Source organism: Pristis pectinata, chromosome 8 (assembly GCF_009764475.1).
Source record: "Pristis pectinata isolate sPriPec2 chromosome 8, sPriPec2.1.pri, whole genome shotgun sequence".
Taxonomy (NCBI): domain Eukaryota; kingdom Metazoa; phylum Chordata; class Chondrichthyes; order Rhinopristiformes; family Pristidae; genus Pristis; species Pristis pectinata.
Window position 1 is genome coordinate 77,424,728 of NC_067412.1, and position 7,822 is coordinate 77,432,549.

Here is a 7,822-nt window from a genome sequence, read left to right on the forward strand (position 1 = left end):
ATAGTCACTTATCAGATGTGGTCATCCAGATGGATAGAGAGGGAAATTACCCATTGGCTCCATTCTGGCTGGTAACAGCACTGTTGCTATATACAGCCTTAAAAACACACCTTTCATGCAGCACCTTTATATGAGTATAAATGAATGGGTACAGGTCTAATTACTAAACCATTTGAAAAGGGATCCCAGATGCAAGTGAATTTGAGAACTTTTGGTTTAACTGACAATGCAATTGGTAGAACGTGATCACATGGAAATATAAAGAATCTATAACAGAAATAGATTATTCAGCCCAATGAATCTCCTCCCATTCTGATTACTGCACTGTTTACTGGTAGCCACCACAGTGTATTGAGTACCTTGCAATCAATAATAGACTGACCTAGTTGGAAGTTTTGAATCAGAGAATCACAGAAAAGTTATGGCACAAGGGACTGTACATGAGGGTTGGTGTATCTTTAAGAACCAAGTGTTCCATTTGGTACAGCTTTCAATCCATTGTGTTACCAACTGGTTTAAAAATCCACAGATAATAGAAATCTGAAATAAAAGCAAAGTGCAGGAAATACTCAGTAGGTCAAGCGGCATCTGTAGAGAGAGAAACAGAGTTAATGTTACAGGTAAATGATCCTTCAATGGAACCCTCTTTTATACACCTTAGTAAGTATCAGAGCCAAAAGCCTACAGATAGCATATTGACGAGGATGATGGAACGTTGTTGCTTATGAAGTAGACGGGCAGAATCAAATGTGAAGTTAACAGAGAGCACGATGTTCCAGAAAGAGCAGTGATGATAGCTGGCAGTGAACTTGGCAGATATGTCAGTGAGCTCAAGAAGTATGACCAGCCTTAGTCATGTTTCCTGAATACGGAATGTGTGGAAATGTTCTTGAAAATAAACAATATTGTCAAGGTCCCAGGGGAGGACATAGAATAGAGCAATGTGGCCACATGCAAAAAGAGGAAGACAATATTGCTGTTACCGGTGGTGAGACCGGAGACAAATGAAACATTGTTGAGTCTATTAGTGCCACCACCTACAGTCAAAGACTCCAACAAGGACATTGTAAAAACCTTGAAAGGACATTTTAGTCCATTACCTTCAGAGATATTCACAACTTAAAAGTTTAACAGATTTCAACCAAGGACCAGAAGAAGCAATTAATGAATATATGGACAGGCCAAGTAATGCAAAAAAAATGGAATTTCTAGTCCTTTATACATCAGGTGCTTATCGTGCAGACTGGAAAATGAGAGAAATTAGGTAAACCTGTTCACCACTCTGGACTTAACATTCAAGGGACCATACAGAATAGTACCAGTATGGCAATGCACTTAAAAATGTGAAGTAGTTTCACTGAGAGCATGAGTTTGAGATACAGGCCAGGAACAAAACCACAGAAATGGGAACGGCAGCCTGGTCTTCTTCTTTGCAGCAGACAGAAGTGAGCTTGGTAGAAAACCTGTGGGTCATGTGAGTGCTAAATGCAAAAAGGCTACAAGTCACATGGGTGCAAAAGGCAGGAGACCTTGCCCACAATGTTAAGGGAGCCACCCAGCCTCAGAATGCCTGGTCAAGATGGCCCATTGCTGTAAGTATTATTGAGTAGAGCATATTAAAGACCTAGGAGAAAGTCAGTTGTTCCACTTCCCTCAGAAGTACTCCCTTTTGACCCTTAATGACTTTAAATAAGATAAGATATCTTTAATAGTCACGTGTACATCGAAACATACGGTGAAATACATCTTTTGCATAGAGTGTTCTGGGGGCAGCCCACAATGTCACCACGTTTCCAGCGCCAACATAGCATGCCACAACTTCCTAACCTGTACATCTTTTGGAATGTGGGAGGAAACCGGAGCACCTAGAGGAAACCCATGCAGACACAGGGAGAATGTACAAACTCCCTACAGACAGTGGCCGGAATTGAACCCGGGTCACTGTGCTGTAATTGCGTCACGCTAACCACTACACTATCAGATCCCTTTGCAACTTTCTCTGTACAAAGGGAAACAACCCCAGCTTCTCCAGTCTATCAACATAACTAAAGTCCCTCATCCTTGGAATCATTTTAGTAAATCTCTTCAGCACTCTCTAAGGTTGATGCCCAGAACTGGACACTTGTACGCCAGTGTTTTAGAAATGTTAACTATGACTCCCTTGCTCTTGTGCTCTCTGCCTCAGTTTATAAAACACAGGATTCTGTATAGTTATTTTGGTAGCAACCAAGTGTTACCACTGTATGTCCACTAATAACGGCTTAGTCTGATTACCCTGTTCCATGCAACAAGCCTCATTTTAAGTAACCAATGCTTTGTGCTTTCAGCACTCCCTAGAAAAGTAGGTTCAAATTCTCAAGTACCTTGAAATAATTGCTAACTCCTTGCAGTGGAGCAATCAGCTAAGTCACCTTATCCCAACAGCAACCTCAGACCAGAAAGTTAATGTTTGTGAAAGGTGAGGACACTCAAGCTCGTTTCCCCAATGTACTAGTTAATTATGTGGATCATAAGTAAACAACAGTTACTGGACAAAATGCGGGAATGTTACCAACACCCATGAAACAAAACACATGTCAAGACCTGTAATTTTAGACACTAAATGTTAGGCTGCTTTTTGAAGTTGTGACCAAAAATAAACATCCCATGTCTTAACTAAGGGATCCTTGAAGTTGGGCTTCTTTTGAACCTGTTTCAAACCTACGAAAAAGATGAAGAGAACAATGCTGTGGGTAAATGCAATCTCATAACATGATCTTTCTTTAAAATTCTGTCCCCTTGAGTCCATACATCCGAAAGCAATGCTGAAGTGATTAGACACTTGGTAAAGTCGGGAGCATTGAGCCTCTATCCTATTTATATTGTCAAAGATTGTTCCCATTTAATAAGTTGCTCTTTTTTTAACAGTTAATTTGCTTGTAAACCTTTTGTTTCATAAAGGAATATAAATGATGCTGAAACACTTTAATAGCTTAGATCCTGCATGTTATTTTTGTGAGAAAAATTATGTTTAGTCTCAACTGTTTTTACTCATTATCTTTAATAGATAGACTTTTCTAAGTAGAGTTCTAGAGACAATAAGATAAGATTTCTTTATTAGTCAGATGTACATCAAAACAGACAGTGAAATGCATCTTTACGTAGAATGTTCTGGGGGCAGCCAGCAAGTGTTGTCACGCTTCTGGCACCAACATAGCATGCCCACAACTTCCTAACCTGTATGTCTTTGGAATGTAGGAGGAAACCAGAGCACTCGGAGGAAACCCACACAATCACGGGGAGAACGTACAGACTCTCTACAGACTGCGGCCCAAATTGAACCTGGGTCGCTGGCGCTGTAATAGCGTTACGCTAACCACTACACTACCATGCCATAATGAAGCAAACTGAATAAGAAAAGTTACTGGTTCCTGACAACAGAGAACTAACTTAATGCCATTTATATTTGCAACTGGACATCAGAATCAAGCCTATTCATGGTGCCATATATAGCCACAGCTCCTCATCAGGTGGCTCACAAGTCATATAGCCCATTTTTATTGCAAAAACTTAACAGAAATTGTCATACAAAGGTTCAGAGGAAGAATAATATCAATCTGGCCCTCTATTGTTTGACAGGAAGAAAGGAAGAATATGTGCCACTAAAAAGCTTTGAGCTTGTTCAAGGGGGAGGTAATGGATGTTCCTGACTTGTTCTCACTCTTTATTCCTACAAGTTGTATGTACATCAAGAACATTGGTTGGTCAAATGTGAGAAATGTCTCCAGTCAATACAGTTCACAAATTGGTGTCTGGTTTTCTGGAACTCATTATTGAGATTATATTCAGAGCTGTTAGTGGGCTAAATATATAGCTCAGCATTACTAACATGCTTAATATTGATAATCCAGTGTTAGGTTTATCTTAGGTCAAGCAATCTAAATAATTAGTTTACTCAACGGAGCAAGTTGAACTCATTTAAAGGTTGTGCTAGCAGGAAGTATAAATAAAGTGGATGTAAGAGCTGCTTGAAGCAACAAAACATCACTTATCCTTGCAAACCAGTGGTTCTCCTGAGATCTACCCAATAACCCTTTAAAAATACCCTGTTGTATCCCGGCCAATTTATTCACATTTTGGTTAAGTACATAACCAAACAGAACAGGCTCTAACAAACTGCACCTTTTTCATACTGGCTGAGTGGTGGCAAACCCACAATTCACCAGGAGAATTATAAACTAACTCTAGCTCCAGACAGGATACACTGTTAAATGATGCAAGATTCATCAACACTATAACAGTGAATGTCAGAAAATGTTTTAAATGGTAGTTTTGAAATTTGGGCCAATGAAGGAGGTGATATATTTAGACGACTAATTGTGGAAAACTGGAATTCCAAGATGACTTGGGTAACTCCAACGGATCTGAACACAGCCAAGCAGTTTCCTGATGACATCCTCTGAACCAGAGATTGCTCTAGAGGTAGAGCTTTCAGGAGGTCTTCTGAGATCTTCACACTGTGCATTGGATAATCCTTTAATACTAACTGTTTGAGTGGCCTTTCCTTGTACAATTCTTACACAAGGATGTCCTAATCAATATTTATTTTTCAATCAACACTTAAAACATTTTACTTGGTTCATTATTCTTTTGCTGTCTGTGGGAGCTTATAATGTGCAGACTTCAAAGGTACTTAATAGAACTGTTTGGACGGAGGATATCAGGAAGCAACAGGAGTGATCTTATTCCTACAGGATTTCAGTTTACTGGTGCCATGGTGATGCAGTTGTTAGCGCTGCTGATACACACCTCCAGGGATACAGGTTCAATCCTGAATATGGGTACTGTCTGCGTGGAGTTTTAATATTCTCCCTGTGACCACATGGGTTTCCTCTGGTTTCCTCCTACATCCACTGCGCTGGTAGATTAATTGGCTACTGTAAACTGCTGCTTAGGGTAGATGGATAGCAGGAGAATCATGGGAGATTTGGGTAGTTGATGGGCATCTGGGAGAGAGTGGTTTAATGCTTATGGGGAAATAAATGGGGGAATGGGACTGGTGGAATTGGTCTGAGAGCTGGCATAGATTCGATGGGCTGAAGGATTTCCTTCTACGTCGTAAGAAAGATAGGAAACATAAAAAATACACTGCGTCAATGGGGACATCAATATGGGCTGGAAATAAGATTTCATCTGCACGGTTCAATATAATGCCACACACTACATTTAACCAAACAGCTGCTGGATGAGCAGAGTTCTGTAATTACTACTACACCAGATGAAACGCTAAAAAATCCACTACCTCAAATGAAGAAATATATTTTAAATAGCAGATGTGTATAAAAAATTCTTGAAGAAAACCCTTAGGTTGCTATTATCAAACTTCAAGAGTTATGTCATCACTGTGGTGGGATAATTACAGATTGAATGGTTCAATCTTAATTGTTATTTTAAGGATATGAGAGAGGTTTGGAGCAGGAGGCAACATTAAAAAAACAATGAGCAGCTTATCAAAGCTAAATCAGAAAACACCCTTGGATATACTATGCAGCTCAAACGAAAAATATTATCTTATTGTTACAACCTGTTAATAGCTCAGTTCAACTTTGGTTACTCCCTCTTTTGCATAACAGCTGCTGATTCATCCTCTTCCTGAAACTTGCCACTAGCTAAAATCATTAGAATTTAATTGATTCCCATGCTGGAGATGGGGTGGAGTGCTTAATGGAACACTATAGAAGGAGCTGGACTTGACCGTTTCAGAATTTTTTATAAAGCTGTGTCTCCCCCTGTAGTTAAGCAGCAATTCCCAAAGTAGATCTTTAACCTGTTGGCATCTGAGGGCCAACAATCCAGGGGAGAATTAGATAGGAACCTGAGGGAAAATAAGTTGCAGGGCTGAGGGAAGATATGAGGGAGTAGAACTGAGGGGATTCTTCTCCTAGGATTCAGCAACCTAAACAAAAAGAATAACCTCGGTCTGTAAAGTAACAGTTCTCTGATTCAGTGATTCTAGTTACATACATTTGCAGCTATTTTCTCATTTAGTTGTAAAAGTGCTCACATTATACCTTGTAATTCTTTTATGAAAATAGAAAAGAAAGTCATGCATTTACACAAGATATCTTAATTAGTCACGTGTACATCGAAACACACACAGTGAAATGCATCTTTGTGTAGAATGTTCAGGGGGCAGCCCGCAAGTGTCGCCACACTTTCGGCACCAACATAGCGTGCCCACAACTTCCTAACCTGTACGTCTTTGGGATGTGGGAGGAAACCCACGCAGACACGGGGAGAACGTACAAACTCCTCACAGACAGCAGCCGGAATTGAACCCGGGTCGCTGGCACTGTAATAACGTTACTCTAACCTCTACACTACTATGCCATGTCACTTTCAGGACATTTTTAAAGCCAAAGAGGTAGTTTTGAAGTTTTCTCAAAGTTATACCCAAACTCACAACCAATTTGTGGACAACTGGCAGTCCAGATGAAGGGTCTCAACCTGTAATGTCAACTGTCCATTTCCCTCCATAGATGCTGCCTGACCTACTAAGTTCCTCCAGCTGTTTGCTTGCTGCTCCAGATTCCAGCATCTGCAGTCTCTTGTGTCTCCATTAACTGGTTTGGCTCGCTGAGCTCTTACAGCATTTCTGTTTTTGTTTCAGATTCCAGCATCTGCAGTTTTATTTGTTTTCCATTACTTTCCTATCCATCTTTATGTCATCTGCAAATTTAGCAACCATTCCTTGATGTCTTCATCTAAGTTGTTTACAAGTTAATCTAACATCTGTCATGGAGAAAATGTTAGTAGCTCTTATTAAATATATATATACATAAACAATTCAAGATCCAGAGTATAGTTTACTTTTTCAAATAAGTCCAATTTATTGTAGAAAGTTGCACATAAATTGTAAAAAGTTGAGGCTCTGCCACCGATCTCTGTGGTATAATACTTGTTACTTCTTGCCAACCAGAGGAAGGCTCACTTATGGCAACTTTCTACACCAGAAGCTTCAATATGCTGCAAAAACCTTTGAAGTAGCACCTTATCAAACACTTGCCGGAAATTTTAGTACATTCATTGGTTCCCCTAAATCCATAGTATAGTTTACTTTTTCAAAGAACTCCAATAACTTGGACTTCTTTGAAAAAGTAAACCACCATGCAGCTTGAATTGTTTATGCATATATATTTAATAAGAGTTTCTAACGTTTTCTCCATGACAGATGTTAAACTAACTTGTCTGTGGTTTCATGCTTTCTGTCTCATTCCCTTTTTGTTCAATCAACAATATTGACTTTACTTAAAAATAATGGGATCCTAGGAGACATGAAAAGGAGCTTGGAATATCAAAGCAGGAAAATAAGTGAAACCTGTAGAACTAATAAGTAAGATGACAAAGAAAACTGTGACTATTTTGTGCCCGAGTCATCTCTTCTACTTTAGGCAGTCTCTCAAGATTGAAGATGGTTGCTTCCACTCCAGTTCTCTGGGTTCTAAGTTGACACATAAGACCATCATGAGATTTGCAGGAGTATGCTTTTTACACAGAGAGTGGTTCATATCCGCCAGGCAGCGGAGGTGGTGGAATCAGACACAATCACTGTGTTCAAGAAACTTAAACAGATACTTAAATATGCCAGGTGAGTGGCATTAGTCCAGATGGGCAAAAAGATCAGCATGCACGTGGTGAACTGGCCTGTTTCTACACTGTACAATTCTATGACTCTATTGGCCAGAACACCAAAGATAATTCCCCTCTTGTAAGATGGTGCCATGTGTTATTAATACCCAATCGAGAGAGCAGTCAGATCCTGTGTTTTTAATGCCACATCCAA